The sequence below is a fragment of the Urtica dioica genome, chromosome 1, assembly GCF_054948205.1.
Source record: "Urtica dioica subsp. dioica isolate 48M chromosome 1, U.dioica_male_clone48M_v1_H2, whole genome shotgun sequence".
Taxonomy (NCBI): Eukaryota; Viridiplantae; Streptophyta; class Magnoliopsida; order Rosales; family Urticaceae; genus Urtica; species Urtica dioica.
In genome coordinates this window covers 28,970,818-28,987,466 of record NC_142756.1, presented here as the reverse complement: position 1 = coordinate 28,987,466, position 16,649 = coordinate 28,970,818, and the positions used below count along the sequence as shown (strand labels likewise).

General features: G+C 36.4%; 1 long non-coding RNA gene and 1 pseudogene across 4 annotated transcripts; both read right to left on the bottom strand.

Moving 5' to 3' along the window:
• Positions 1–532: 532 nt before the first annotated feature.
• LOC149407858 (uncharacterized) lies at positions 533–3,619 on the bottom strand. Of its 3 annotated transcripts, XR_016301560.1 has the most exons (6): positions 3,536–3,619; positions 2,922–3,001; positions 1,532–2,239; positions 1,158–1,264; positions 731–966; positions 533–622 (listed from the first exon to the last, which is right to left on the bottom strand). It is a non-coding gene; the product is annotated as an uncharacterized LOC149407858 (long non-coding RNA). The 3 variants fall into 3 exon arrangements; XR_016301559.1 differs by lacking the exons at positions 2,922–3,001; positions 3,536–3,619 and having other exon boundaries at positions 1,532–2,894; XR_016301561.1 differs by lacking the exons at positions 2,922–3,001; positions 3,536–3,619 and having other exon boundaries at positions 731–927; positions 1,532–2,894.
• A 1,507-nt stretch (positions 3,620–5,126) lies between these two features.
• Positions 5,127–10,460, bottom strand: LOC149407857 (uncharacterized; annotated as a pseudogene). The gene is made up of 6 exons (XR_016300635.1): positions 10,377–10,460; positions 9,735–9,814; positions 7,500–8,539; positions 6,602–7,436; positions 5,237–6,064; positions 5,127–5,136 (listed from the first exon to the last, which is right to left on the bottom strand). The product of XR_016300635.1 is annotated as an uncharacterized LOC149407857 (transcript).
• Between the last annotated feature and the right edge of the window lie 6,189 nt (positions 10,461–16,649).

The following is a 16,649-nucleotide window of genomic DNA, read 5'->3' as shown; positions in this document are numbered from 1 at the left end:
GAAATTGTGTTTTATAAACTAACCCTAGTAATTAGGTGCGACAAGTCGCACCTGATACTCAAATAGGTGCGACTAGTCGCACCTAAAAAAACTAATAGGTGCGACTAGTCGCACCTGATAGTAAAAAAAAAACAAACCTAAAAATTAATTCCACGTCAGACAAATGAAAAAAATGAAGGGGAGAAGTTGAGCGCCGATTTTTTTTAGACTTTCAGGTGCGACAAGTCGCACCTGAAAGTTTTCAAAACTATTGGGTGCGACTAGTCGCACCCAATACCACTTAAAATCAGCGAAATTTTTTTCTTTTCTGGAGCCCTTTGGGTGCGACAAGTCGCACCTGATGCCCAATTAGGTACGATTTTTAGGTGCGACTTGTCGCACCTAATGCCCCTCCGCACCAGAAAGGGTTATTTGTAGTAGTGTACAGAATATTTGCTAATTACTTCTTTCTTGTACGTTAAGCATATGTACGTGTATAAATACATCTTGAAGATGAATAAGATATATTAGTTTTTCCTCCAATTCTTCTTTGATTACATGGTATCAGAGCAATGCCTCTAAGCCATTCTAAATTCGAAAATTAGCATTCCCTTCTTTGGATTCGAAATCAGCCTCCTTTTACCTATTTTTCATAATTTAAAAAAAAAAAAAATTCCACATCAACTCTCTCTATTTTGAAGAGTTTTACGCCTCACCACCAACCCAGAATCACTCAAAAAGAAATTCTGACCAAGTTTGTGCCGAATCCCGACCCAAAGCTCCAGCCATGTGCCTTCGATGCGCCGCCCTGCCGCCATCGTCCACCTTTCCTCGGCCTGTTCAACTGATTTATTTCAGTTTTCCTCTTCGTTCAGACGGTTTTGCCTCCATTCCCGTGTTGTTTGTCTCAGTCTCATATCACCTCGATGTCTCATTCCTGCTGTGTTGCTGTCAATTGTGGATAGATCGAAATGACTAAAAAGAAACCTGTTGGGGTGCCAGAGATCATGCCCGTGTTGGAATTGATCTAGGGTTAATAAAAGATTTAATGCTTCTAGCAAGCGGTGGAAAATAAAAATTTTCTTTTAAACAAGTAAAACGATTATTTACTAACCTAGACAAAGAGCAAGCATATGTTATTATTAAAACTATCCAAGAGCGATTACACGTTTACTAACCTTTATGAAGCTTGATCGTTGAGAAGCTTGTGGAAGTTGAATCGCTCGTCTCCCCACACAGCTCGTCTTTCTTCATTCTTCGGGAACTCGAGTAACCACGAAAGTTTCTATCACATAAATCACTCGAGGTAAGAAGAAATAATGTGTGGGCACTTTTAAACACAACGAATTAAGAACAAGTCTTAGAGTCGAAGAGCTAAAACAAACGCTAGGTCAAATGTGGACCCAGGTGCCAAAACAAAAACGAAAAGAGTTAGAGCGATAGAGAGAGAAGTGGGCAGCCAAGTATTCTAGAGAGAGAAGCTCTCAATCTCTAAAATTTTGGGATGAAAAGCGATGACACTGAGGTGGGGTATTTATAGGAGGAGGATTACCTTCAAAATGTAGTTTCCTCTTTTCTATAGAATATAACATATTCATGAGCAAACTATTTCATTTCCTCTTTCCCTCTTGCACGTCACAGACACCTCATTGTAACATGGATTTGTTTCCTCTTTTGTCTAGCTTCTCACTTGCCTTGTGTTGCCGCCCATCCTCTTTCCTTCTAGAGGAAGTTTGTTTCCTCTTTTTCTTTTGGCAAGTATCTTCATACATCAATGCACAAAATAATCTCTCTCTCTCTCTTCCTATGTTGGACGGCCAAGGGCTTCTAGAAGGAGCTTCTAGATGTCTCTTCATTTGTTCATGACAACATAAGAAAAGCCCATTAAGAATTTTCAAGTAAAATTCCATGAAAGGAAATTAATCCTCAAGGCCCAATTGACTCATTATGTAGCTCGTACTATTATTTAATAGTTTAATAAAACTCAAAATACCGTTTAAAATTAAATATCATAAATTTTTGCAAAAACATAATACTTTTTTTTTTCAAAATGGTAATATTCAACTATTAGAAGTCTAGAAAATAAAAGGACAATAATTATACATTCTCAAACATAGTAGAGTGAGTGCGGAAATTTAAAACATAGACTTAGATTAGAAGGTCATAATTAGTACTAAAATAGATAACTAATTATATATTTGCCACTAGCCACGTCGCAAGTCGTCTCATCGTCTTCGTTCGGTAACCAACTACTCGTCTCCTGAAAAAGAGTTTGGGAAAAAGGGGTGAGCTATAAAGCTCAGTAAGTAAACCTCATGCACGTGAATGATGACATGATAATGAAACCTATATCTCTAAATTATTTTGCATCTCGTTTATTTAAATCTTTCTCTTTGATTCGAGCGCGCGGTGTGTGCCTACGCTTTTGGTACCAATGGACCGTGGTTAAAGAACCTGTTAAACCTTTATTGGATCCATTGTTCTATGCTAGAGGGAGAAGAGTACGAATTAAACCATGGAATCGTACACCACTCAATACTCCCGCCGAAACGGGCTCATTGTCCCCATCATGAATAGGAAAATAAGGGACCTTCCCTAGCATAGTCATTCATTTCATTAAAAACATTTTCAGTCGGTGGGTACGCCGGTCCTCCGCGCGCCTTGCCATTGCGCCCTCCAGACATAAACACACACCCTTTACATTATGAAAACCATTTTCATATCATTAGGAGTGTTTTATTCCTTTATTCCTTAAAAACTTTGGATTCATGAGTTTTGAACACTTTATCATGATATGCTATGCTTGAGACCTAAATATCATATGTAATATTCTATCATGACATATATTAATCAATCAAGCATATAATAGATAACTCACACAAACACATAATCATACATAAATTAAATCTATTAACTAATGCAAGTAAGTAAGGTTTACTTACCTGAAAAACTCAAAAAGATGTCCAAGACTAAGAGAATTGAAACTCGACCATTCACGACGAAGTTGCCTCCGATAATTTTACTGTATTTGTTAAAGTAAATATTAATAATATGAAACGTATAATTATGGTTACGAAGAGACTTTTTATAGTCTTAAGTTTATTATTCATGTAACATAAATATTAAGGTGATACATATATACTTGATATATGTTTAATCTATGAAATATATATATATATATATATAGACATTTATATTTTCTTAAAACCATATATATATATATATATGAATAATATAGGCTGTTGATCTCTTATATATATATATATATATATATATATATATATATATATATATATCTGAAAAATACTTGGGAGTGTTAAAATCAATATAGTAACGTACAATTGTATCAGCTTTGGATTGAAGTTCCTTATTAATTATTATTATTGGTATTTGTCAAAGAAGAAAAAAATAATAACGTTATGAACAATTAATAATTATAACATGAATTAATAATAGGACTAAAACAAGGTCTAATATATGGCACTAGTTTAATATAAAAAAAATGTTGTACGTACATAATAAAACAAACAAAAAAGAAGGGAGAGAGTGGGTTTACCAAAACAAGGAGCACCACCTAGAGAAAACTCATGAGAGAAGAAAGAAATAAATCGGCATAATACTTTGTGTGTGTATATATTTTGTGGAGACAAATGAATGGAAAGAGCTTGTATTTATAGGAGGGAACTAGTGTTACTGTGTAATATATGTATACAGGTTTGATTTGTCAAAAATTGTGTACCACCGTAATAGAAGTTGATTTTCTTTCCTTCTACAGAATACGTCAGTAGAAAACTTGGGAAGTGGGTTTGAAAACTATCAAATAATGTTACACGTATTTACATATCACCCTAATAAAATTATACGCAGTAAAAAATATTTTATGTAAAAATGTAGTTAGTTGATAATATTGATTAAGGAGCGAAGGAAAGTCTTTATATACTGTAAAGTTATTTTGAAATAATATATATATAATTCATGCATATATATATATATACACACATTCAGATTTAACAATATGACTACAGTAGGTGTTACAATTTCCTACCCCCTAAAATAAATTTCGTCCTCGAAATTAAACGTACCAAAAAGATGAGGGTATTTTGCACGCATCTCTTCTTCTCGCTCCCATGTCGCTTCTTCCACGACATGATTTCTCCAAAGGACTTTGACTAGAGAGATAGCCTTTGACCTTAGTTCTCTCAGTTCACGATCTAGAATACGTACTGGAACCTCCTCGTAGGACAAATCACTTCGAAGAGCTAGTGGTTCGTAATTCAATACGTGAGACGGATCAGACACGTATTTCTTCAACATTGAAACGTGGAAAACATTGTGAACACCAGTCAACGATGGTGGTAAAGCCAACTCATAAGCTAAAGTTCCAATGCGTTTCAAAATCTCGAAAGGTCCAATGAAACGAGGACTAAGCTTCCCTTTAGCACCAAATCTCATCACTCCTTTCATCGGAGAGATCTTCAAGAATACCATGTTACCAACTTCAAACTCTAACGGCTTTCTTCTCTTATCAGCATAACTCTTTTGTCTGCTTTGAGCTGTACGCATTCGACGTCGAATCTTATCAACAATCTCCGCTGTTTGTTGGATCATGTCGGGACCCAATAACTTTCTCTCTCCAACTTCATCCCAGTGAATTGGTGACCTACATTTCCTCCCATAAAGAGCTTCATAAGGTGCCATGCCGATCGTTGCTTGATAACTGTTATTGTAAGAAAACTCGACCAGAGGTAAAAACTTATCCCATGAACCTGGAAAGTCGATCACACAAGCTCTCAACATGTCCTCTAAGGTCTGAATCGTTCTCTCTGATTGACCATCAGTCTGGGGATGAAAAGCAGTACTAAACCTCAGTTGTGTCCCCATAGCTTTGTGCAAGCTTCTCCAGAAGGTAGAAGTGAACTTTGGATCTCGATCTGATACTATTGACAAAGGTACTCCATGCAGTCTCACAATTTCTGCTACGTACAACTCATCATATTGATCCATATTGTATGTCTTCTTGACTGGGAGAAAGTGAGCTGACTTGGTGAGACGATCAACAATCACCCAAATCGAATTGTAACCTTTTTGGGTCTTTGGTAGCCCGACTACAAAATCCATCCCCACGTGCTCCCATTTCCATTCTGGTATCATAAGTGGCTGCAAGAGACCAGAAGGGCATTGATGTTCAGATTTCACTTGTTGGCAAGTCAAACAATGCTCAATGAACTCAGCAATGTCTTTCCGCATACCAACCCACCAATAGTGTTGACTCAAATCCCAGAACATCTTAGTACCACCGGGGTGTACCGAATACGGAGTAAAATGAGCTTCATTTAGAATCTCTTTCTTCATCTCTTCGATGTTGGGAACAAACAAGCGATTTCCATATCTCAGGACTCCATCACCCGTTATGCAGAACTCATGTAATTTTCCAGCTTCTACACGACCTTTGTACTGAGCAACTAATGGGTCTCTTAACTGGGCAGACTTAATCCTTTCGAGTAGAGTGGGTTGCACTGATAACATGGCAAGATAGCTTGGATCTTCTCGAGGTACCATTTCCAATTCAAAATCATAGATCTCACGCCTCAAATGATATGGTATGAATTGCAATATTGAGAGTCTTCCATGATTTTTTCTACTCAAAGCATCTGCAACTACATTTGCCTTCCCTGGGTGGTAGCTAATATTGCAGTCATAGTCCTTTACCAATTCAAGCCATCTACGTTGCCGCATATTCAGATCCTTCTGTGTGAAGATATACTTGAGACTTTTGTGGTCCGTAAAAATCTTACATTTAACTCCATACAAGTAATGCCTCCAAATCTTCAAAGCAAAAACAATCGCAGCCAACTCGAGATCATGGGTAGGATAATTCTTCTCGTAATCCTTTAACTGTCGAGAAGCATAAGCTATTACTTTCCCATGTTGCATTAACACGCACCCGAGTCCATTTTTAGAAGCATCACTATATATCACAAACCCCTCAGTTCCTGCTGGAATTGCTAGGACAGGTGCTGACGTCAATCGCTTCTTCAACTCTTGAAAGCTCTCTTCACACTTTGGGGTCCACAAAAACTTGACATTTTCCCTTGTCAATTGGGTCATTGACGATGCGATTCGAGAAAATCCATCTACAAAGCGCCGATAATAGCCGGCCAAACCAAGAAAGCTTCGCATCTCCTTTGCGTTCTTTCGTGTAGGCCAATTTTTTATGACCTCCACTTTGCTTGGATCCACGGCTATACCATCTTTAGAGACAACATGCCCAAGAAAAAGAACGCGATCTAGCCAGAACTCACATTTTGAGAACTTAGCGTACAATTGCTTGTCTCGCAGCGTGTCTAACACTATTCGTAGATGTCTTTCATGCTCCTCCCCATACCGCGAATACACTAGTATGTCATCGATGAAAATGATGACAAATTGATCCAAGTAGTCCTTGAATACTCGAGTCATCAAGTCCATAAATGCGGCAGGTGCATTAGTCAAACCAAAAGGCATTACCAAGAATTCATAATGCCCATACCTTGTTCGAAATGCACTCTTTGACATATCATCCTCGTTTATCTTCAATTGATGGTATCCTGACCGTAGATCAATCTTTGAGAAATGGCTAGCCCCCTGTAATTGATCAAACAAGTCTTCGATACGAGGTAGAGGGTACTTGTTCTTTATCGTGACCTTATTCAATTCACAATAATCAATGCACAACCTCATAGACCCATATTTCTTCTTAACAACCAAAACTTGAGCTCCCTAAGGCGAAAAACTAGGTCGGATAAAACCCTTGTCGAGTAGCTCCTGCAACTGCTCTTTCAACTCCTTTAACTCAGCAGGTGCCATCCGATATGGGGCCTTAGAAATTGGAGCCGTACCAGGGAAAAGGTCAATCGAGAATTTAATCTCTCGATCTGGAGGCAACCCTGGCAATTCATCAGGAAAGATATCAGGATACTCGCACACTACTCGTACATCCTTTACTGACGATCCCTCGTTCGTATCAGCTAAGATTGATGCCAAGTAACAAACACATCCCTTGAGCAACATCTTTATAGCCTTCATTACGGAGATGATAGGAATACGTAACGTGGGCTTAGCTCCAGAGAAGTTAAACTCTGGCTCATTTGGGGGTTTAAAAGTTACCACCTTCTTGTGACAATCAATGGTGGCATGATATTTGTGTAGCCAATCCATCCCAAGAATTCCATCAAAATCATGAATATTGAGGATGACAAGATTGGCAGCTAAAACGTGATCTCCAATCTTTATAGGGCATTTATCCAGACTATTCCTTGACTCCATCACTTCTCCAGATGGAGTGGACACGCTAAATAACGAGGTAGTGGACGAAGGCGTTTTGCCGATCTTATCATCAAACATCACACTAATAAAGGAATGGCTTGCTCCTGAATCTATGAGAACTCTACAAGCTAGACCGTAAACATCCATAACACCTAACAAACCAATAAAAGAATTAAAGCATGCCATAAACTAGTGAAAAGGCGCTTGGAGTATACCTGTAACAACATATGGTGATTCCTCTGCTTCTTTCTCTGTCAAGGTGAACACTCTTGCATGCATTTTATTTTGGCCATTAGCGCTCTTGTTGAATTTCCCAATGTTTGTTTTGCAATGTGGAGCAATATGCCCTGGCTTCCCACACCTAAAGCATGTGTTGGTTCCATAGAGGCATTCCCCACGATGCTCTTTGCCACACTTTGGACAAGTTGATCGTTGTTGCTTATCTTGTGGGTTTCCACCTCGGTTGTTGTTGCCCTCAAACTTCCTCTTTTGATTATTTCCTTGATTCCCCCATGACTTCCCTTTTGATCCACCTCCACTGGAACTGCCATGCTGAGTCTTGATCTCTTCATGAGTTGTCATCTGGGTTCTCTCAATCAAAAGTGCTTTGCTCACCACTTTGCAATACTCAGTTAGCTCAAAAGGAATAATAGCCTCCTTGATACGAGGCCTTAATCCACTTTCAAACCGACGAGCTCTACTGAGATCTGTGGCCACCAAAGAAGGAGCAAACTTTGACAGCCGAGTAAAGTCAGCTTCATATTCGGCTACCGTCTTGCTACATTGTTGCAGCTTTATAAACTCGTCCTCCTTCTGCCTACGGACACTTTCGGGGAAATACTTGTCGTAAAATGCATCCCGAAATCCATTCCAAGTGAGGAGACCATCATCTTCATGTTGACGTTGCACCATAAGCCACCAATCATGAGCACTTCCTTGAAGCATGTACGCAGCACGCGACACTTTTTCCTCTTCAGTGCAAGGCAACACCGTAAAGGTCTTCTCGATCTCAGTCAACCATTTTTCAGCTTCTAATGGGTCAGTGGTTCCACCAAAAGCAGGAGGAGACAACTTCTTGAATTCGACGATGGTGTTGTGTGGTTGTGCATCACGGCGAGGAGCTTCACGAGCTTTAGCTTGGCCTAGAGCAGTCATTGCTTGCAAGAAGGCCTCCATTGTCAGGGGTTCACCTTGACGGCCATTCTGACTTCCCCAATGATTCTCTCCAGTTCCGTTGCCCCGAGTCACAACCATTCTTTATAGAATGCAATAAAAATAATAGTTTCAGTTATCGATAAAATATAACTTGAACTATCATAGCCATAGTAACTAAAATTAGCATTATTTATATTCTATCTTACCGAACGATTCCGATTTGACTTCTCCGCGATGTGACGTAGTGGGAAAATAAGTCTACATAACCGAATCTAAAAACCTTGAGCTCTGATACCAAAAACTGTAGCGCGTACTATTATTTAATAGTTTAATAAAACTCAAAATACCGTTTAAAATTAAATATCATAAATTTTTGCAAAAACATAATACTTTTTTTTTCAAAATGGTAATATTCAACTATTAAAAGTCTAGAAAATAAAAGGACAATAATTATAAATTCTCAAACATAGTAGAGTGAGTGCGGAAATTTAAAACATAGACTTAGATTAGAAGGTCATAATTAGTACTAAAATAGATAACTAATTATATATTTGCCACTAGCCACGTCGCAAGTCGTCTCATCGTCTTCGTTCGGTAACCAACTACTCGTCTCCTGAAAAAGAGTTTGGGAAAAAGGGGTGAGCTATAAAGCTCAGTAAGTAAACCTCATGCACGTGAATGATGACATGATAATGAAACCTATATCTCTAAATTATTTTGCATCTCGTTTATTTAAATCTTTCTCTTTGATTCGAGCGCGCGGTGTGTGCCTACGCTTTTGGTACCAATGGACCGTGGTTAAAGAACCCGTTAAACCTTTATTGGATCCATTGTTCTATGCTAGAGGGAGAAGAATACGAATTAAACCATGGAATCGTACACCAGTCAATACTCCCGCCGAAACGGGCTCATTGTCCCCATCATGAATAGGAAAATAAGGGACCTTCCCTAGCATAGTCATTCATTTCATTAAAAACATTTTCAGTCGGTGGGTACGCCGGTCCTCCGCGCGCCTTGCCATTGCGCCCTCCAGACATAAACACACACCCTTTACATTATGAAAACCATTTTCATATCATTAGGAGTGTTTTATTCCTTTATTCCTTAAAAACTTTGGATTCATGAGTTTTGAACACTTTATCATGATATGCTATGCTTGAGACCTAAATATCATATGTAATATTCTATCATGACATATATTAATCAATCAAACATATAATAGATAACTCACACAAACACATAATCATACATAAATTAAATCTATTAACTAATGCAAGTAAGTAAGGTTTACTTACCTGAAAAACTCAAAAAGATGTCCAAGACTAAGAGAATTGAAACTCGACCATTCACGACGAAGTTGCCTCCGATAATTTTACTGTATTTGTTAAAGTAAATATTAATAATATGAAACGTATAATTATGGTTACGAAGAGACTTTTTATAGTCTTAAGTTTATTATTCATGTAACATAAATATTAAGGTGATACATATATACTTGATATATGTTTAATATATGAAATATATATATATATATATAGACATTTATATTTTCTTAAAACCATATATATATATATATATATATATATATATATGAATAATATAGGCTGTTGATCTCTTATATATATATATATATATATGTATATATATATATTTATGTGTGTGTTTTATAAAATGGTAGTAAAAAATACTTGGGAGTGTTAAAATCAATATAGTAACGTACAATTGTATCAGCTTTGGATTGAAGTTCCTTATTAATTATTATTATTGGTATTTGTCAAAGAAGAAAAAAATAATAACGTTATGAACAATTAATAATTATAACATGAATTAATAATAGGACTAAAACAAGGTCTAATATATGGCACTAGTTTAATATAAAAAAAATGTTGTACGTACATAATAAAACAAACAAAAAAGAAGGGAGAGAGTGGGTTTACCAAAACAAGGAGCACCATCTAGAGAAAACTCATGAGAGAAGAAATAAATAAATCGGCATAATACTTTGTGTGTGTATATATTTTGTGGAGGCAAATGAATGGAAAGAACTTGTATTTATAGGAGGGAACTAGTGTTAGCGTGTAAAATATGGACACAGGTTTGATTTGTCAAAAATTGTTTACCACCGTAATAGAAGTTGATTTTCTTTCCTTCTACAGAATACGTCAGTAGAAAACTTGGGAAGTGGGTTTGAAAACTATCAAATAATGTTACACGTATTTACATATCACCCTAATAAAATTATACGTAGTAAAAAATATTTTATGTAAAAATGTAGTTAGTTGATAATATTGATTAAGGAGCGAAGGAAAGTCTTTATATACTGTAAAGTTATTTTGAAATAATATATATATAATTCATGCATATATATATATATATATATATATATATATATATATATATATATATATATACACACACATTCAGATTTAACAATATGACTACAGTAGGTGTTACACATTATGGCCGAGTGAATCAAATTCATTGTCATCATATGACTATGTCAAAAAACTTATTTATTGACATTCATACCATCCCATGTCCAAAAAGACAAAAATACCTTTTAGACAATTTTCGTAAAACTTATCTAGTTCTTGTTTTGACTTAGCTTCTAGTTTAACTAATCCTACTCGAAATGACTTGTGATAGTGACCTCATGGATCCAAATGAACAAAGCTTGAGCTAACATACTTGGACTCAAAAGTTCACAAACCTTTTCCAAGTTTAGCTTAATGTCAATTGACTCCACTAAAGAGTTGACACTGAGAATCTCTCGGTTCAAATGAATTTATTTTCTACTCAAGAATCCAACTTAATTGTGATGAGTGGATCCATTGAATATTATCTATGTTCACCCTTCACGAATATCATCAGCTAGATGGGATTTACAAAATTACCATTTTACCCTTCTAGCTGTTATTTCCTCAACTCTTTTGTCGCTTGTGACTTCACCCATTCTTGTGCATGAATTCCATATCTATGAGATCTTCACAAAGTTACTCATGACATCTTCATAACTTAGTACTTCACCAATAGGTCTCGTTCAGAATCACATAGTGAATCCGAACTCCGACTTTCTCAAATGAGAATACGTAAGCTATGAAATGCATGTCTCATTTAAGGATTGAGGTAAGCATGATGTAATTCATACGTAGTGAATTCGAGACGGAAGAGGTTAGATGATTTGTTCTTATTCTGTCTCTAGAAGTGCACTGGTCAATTCAGTACCTTCAGAATATACCTAGAAGAACTATAGAGTCTCCAACTCTCTATGCCCCATAACCAGACATCATAGACTCTCCTAACAATCGTACTAAGATCAATAGTCCTTTGATCCTTAGATTGCGAATATATTGTTTTAAGCAAACCTTGAAGAGTTTGTTCATGCAAATCTATGTTTGTCTCTTCATATGTTGTTAGGTTTGTTTAAGGACTAAAGACTATAGTTTAACATAAAGCTTCAAACAGGCAAGGAAGAATGAATGAACGTTTCAACTTTTATGAATGATTCAGCAGTTACAAGCAATAGTCTTCGTGAGAGTTTATTACATCAAATGTACATAAGTAAAGACTACTACTCTTCTTGTGGGCACCATTGACAACAAACTCCCACTAGAGTCAAAGAAGATGTGAGTAGTCCTTCATGCCTAATCCCTCCCGATGCTGGTCGAAGACCTTGTTCGCTAGGGCCTTGGTGAATGGATTGTTGTCAATGGTGCCGACAAGAAGAGTTGTAATCTTTATTTATGTACATTTGATGTAATATAGTCTTACGAAGACTCTTGCTTGTAATTGCATATTTATTAATAAATGTTGAAACGTTCATTCATCCTTCCTTGTCTGAAGCTTTATAATAAAACCTTAGTCTTTAGTCCATAAACTAACTTAATAACATATGAAGAGACAATTATAGATTTGCATGAACAAACTCTTCACGGTTTGCTTAAAACAATATATTCGCAATCTATGGATCAAAGGACTATTGATCTCAGTACGATTGTTAGGAGAATCTATGATGTCTGGTTATGCGACATTGAGAATTGGAAACTCTATAGTTCTTCTAGGTATCTTCCGAAGGTAATGAATTGACCAGTGCACTTCTAGAGATAGAATAAGAACAAACCATTTAATCTATTACGTCTCGAAGTCACTACGTATGAATTGCATCATGCTTACCTCAATCTTGAAATGAGACACGTCATTTCATAGCTTACGTATTCTCATTTGAGAAAGTCAGAGTTCGGATTCACTATGTGATTCTTAACAAGACCTATTGGTGAAGTACTAAGTTATGAAGATGTCATGAGTAACTTTGTGAAGATCTCATAGATATGGAATTCATGTACAAGATTGCTGAAATGCAATGTATATCACCTCATGCTTTGTTCTTTGGAATGTGAATAAATGAACTGGCCAGTGTCAAAATTGAGTCATGACTCTTTTGGATGAATCAATGTGACTTGTTAGCTTCTTGTCAATACATTGTTTCTAACTTAATTCACAAGCGACAAAGGAGTTGAGGAAATAACAGCTAGAAGGGTAAAATGGTAATTTTGTAAATCCTGACTAGCTGATGATATTCAGGAAGGGTAAACATAGATAACATTCAGTGGATCCACTCATCACAATTTAGTTGAATTCTTGAGTAGAAAATAAATTCATTTGAACCGAGAGATTCTCAGTGTTAACTCTTTAGTGGAGTCAGTTGACATTAAGCTAAACTTGGAAAAAGGTTTGTGAACTTTTGAGTCCAAGTATTTTAGCTCAAGCTTTGTTCATTTGGATCCATGAGGTCACTGTCACAAATCATATCGAGTAGGAATAGTTAGACTAGAAGCTAAGTCAAAACAAGAACGAGACAAGTTTTACGAAAATTGTTAAAAGGGTATTTGTCTTTTTGGACATAGGACGAAATAAATGTCAATAAATTTTTTGACATTGTCATATGATGACATATTATCACTCGGCCATAAGAAGTTCATTGGGCCTTGTGGATTCATTTCATTTTATAGAATTTTACTTGAAAATTCTTAGTGGGCCTTTTCTTATGTTGTCATGAACAAATGAAGAAGCATCTAGAAGCTCCTTCTAAATGTCTTGGCCGGCCAACCCAAAGAAAAAAGAGAGATTATTTTGTGCATTGATGTATGAAGAAACTTGCCAAGAGAAAAAGAGGAAACAAATTTCTTTTAGTCAAGTGTGAATTTGTTGTCAATGGTGCCCACAAGAAGAGTAGTAGTGTCTATTTATGTACATTTGATGTAATATAGTCTCACGAAGACTCTTGCTTGTAAATGCTAAATCATTAATAAAAGTTGAAACGTTCATTCATTCTTCCTTGTTTGTTTGAAGCTTTATGATAATCTATTGTCTTTAGTCCTTAAATAAACCCAACAACATATAAGAGATAAATGTAGATTTGCATGAACAAACTCTTCATGGTTTGCTTAGAACTGCATATTCACAATCTAAGGATCAAAGGACTATTGATCTTAGTACGATTGTTAGAAGAATCTATGAAGTCTGGTTATGGGACATTGAGAGTTGGAGACTCTATAGTTCTTCTAGGTATCTTCTGAAGGTACTGAATTGACCAGTGCACTTCTAGAGACAGAATAAGAACAAACCATCTAACCTCTTATGTCTCGAAGTCACTGCGTATGAATTGCATCATGCTTACCTCAATCCTGAAATGAGACATGTCATTCATAGCTTACGTATTCTCATTCGAGAAAGTCAGAGTTCGGATTCACTGTGTGATTCTGAACAGGACCTATTGGTGAAGTACTAAGTTATGAAGATGTCATGAGTAATTTTGTGAAGATCTCATAGATATGGAATTCATGTACAAGATTGCTGAAATGCAATGTATATCACCTAATGCTTTGCTCCTTGGAATGTGAATAAATGAACTGGCCAGTGTCCAAATTGAGTCATGACTCTTTTGGATGAATCAATGTGACTTGTTGGCTCCTCGTCAATACATTGTTTCTAACTTATTCACAAACGAAAAAGGAGTTTAGGAAATAATACTCGATTCGTTTTACGTTTGTTGTTATTCACTTTTATACCATGTTATTACCATGTTAATAAAACACATATAAAATCTTTAACAACTCTCTAAAACGTTCCGTTACACTCGATTCTTTTGCACTCAGGTCCGAACTTTAATTATTTCCAGTTTTCTTCGAGATCGAGAAAAAGCCGCGGTAAAAGTGGCATAACTCTCTGCTTAGAATTCGAAATTTAATATTTATTATATCAAATTAAAGGTCTGTTTGTCCTCTTTCCAATTCAATTGGTTTTAGGTCAAAAGGACATCGGAGCCGCCAGTTATGGCGATTTTACTCCGAGGTGCGCGGCTGTTCCGAATGTCCAGTTTTTTAGAATTTTTGAATTTCGGATTTCGGACCCCGCTCCATGAGTTTTAGAACTCTAATGAGAAAATTTCCTTGAGAAAAATTGTTTTTTTATAAGATAATAAATATTGTGTAAAAGATTAAAATGTTTTGATTTTTGAAAATTTAATTGAAAGTATTTTTTTTTACAAAACTAGTTTGATTTTTGAAAAACCGTGTCGCTTTCAAACTTGAAAATATTTTGTCATCCAAATCAAATAATTTTTAAAATATTTTCAAAACTATATCTATATCACATATGTTTAAAATCTATATGCTCTTGAAAATTTGAGTGGGAGGTCTCCTCGTAGACGAGCCGAAAAATAAAGATGTGTAATCTCAAACTTTCAAGTGTTCGAGTGAGTTGAAGTTCACACTTCTCTCATGCACTTTCCCGAATAGAAAATAGGAAAATGTCCGAGTATGTGCCTTGTGCATTTATGCACTAACACTGCTCTTCCTTGAACATGAAGATCTAGTATTCCTTTCTAGAAGTCCACTCTATATCTCTAAGCACTAGGAAAACATGTTTCAAAAATGTATTAGAGACGATGTGCCTTTTCTAAAAACTAAGTGGGAGGGTTATACTTGTTGTTTACAACCCACGATCCCCAACACTAATAAAAAGTGTAATTTTCACCAGACTAAGAGTCACCCTCGTGGCCCTCTCTTAAATGAGAGTACTCAATGGCGCTTTGCTCTGATCATTGCTCATTGAGCTACGTCCGAGAGTGAGACAATGAGACATGCCTCCCCTCCGTGGATTGTTTTTCAAAATCAATCTTTTGGACTAAGTGGTTGGTTACACACTTAGACTACATCCATAGTAATCCTCCCTCGAGGCCCTGCGAAATGATGTGAGTGATCAAACTCATAAAACTTTTTTTATAAGGTGGCTAGTCAAATATGATGTATTGACATCTTGACTATGCATTAATGATGAGTCATTTACTTATGAAAGGAGACTCGTTGCGGCCTTCCCTCGAAGGAGTAAAGTGTTATTTCATTCATAACACCGTTGGATTTTTAATGTCTTGTTCATCCTAAAAATTAAACAAACTTAAATCCTAAATCAAAAGACTAATCATAAACTTGTTTCAACTTCAGCAAGATGTCTCCTAACCATCTCTCAACTATCCTTTCCTCAAAACAAACTCGAAACTAAAAACTACGTAACCTCGACATCGTCCTTACTGTTAACAAGCACAAACGGGTACTCACCACCCCCTGTCCTCAAATGAATGATGATTCGACGCAAGAGGTAAAACACACCTTGGTGGCCTGGCTCCGATCCGATAAGATTGCGAGGTGCTATTGTTGGAATTGATCTAGGGTTTAAGAAAAAGTTTAACGCTTCGCAAAGCGGTGGAATTTTAAAAATTTTCTTTTCAAGTAAAAACAGTTTTTTACTAACCTAGACAAAGAGCAAGTACATATAAATAAAAACTATTATGAGCATAGAAGTTTACTAACCTTTCTTGAAGCTTGATCTTTGAGAAGCTTTTGGAAAGTTTGCAACGCTCGTCTCCATCGCAGCACGTCTCTCTTTCTTTCCTCGGCGACTCGAGCAACCACGAATGTTTCTATCACTAAATCGCTCGAAATAAAAGGAATCAGTGAGTGGGCACTTTTAAACACTACGACTTAAGAACGAGTCTTGAAGTCGCAGAGCTAAACTCTAGGTCAAATGAGGACCTAGGTGCCAAAACAATAAAACGAAATTGAAGAGAGAGGGAGAGAGAGGATCGGCCAAGTCTAGAGAGAGAACCTCTCAATCTCTAAAACTTGGGATGAGAAAAATGAGGCTCCTATTTA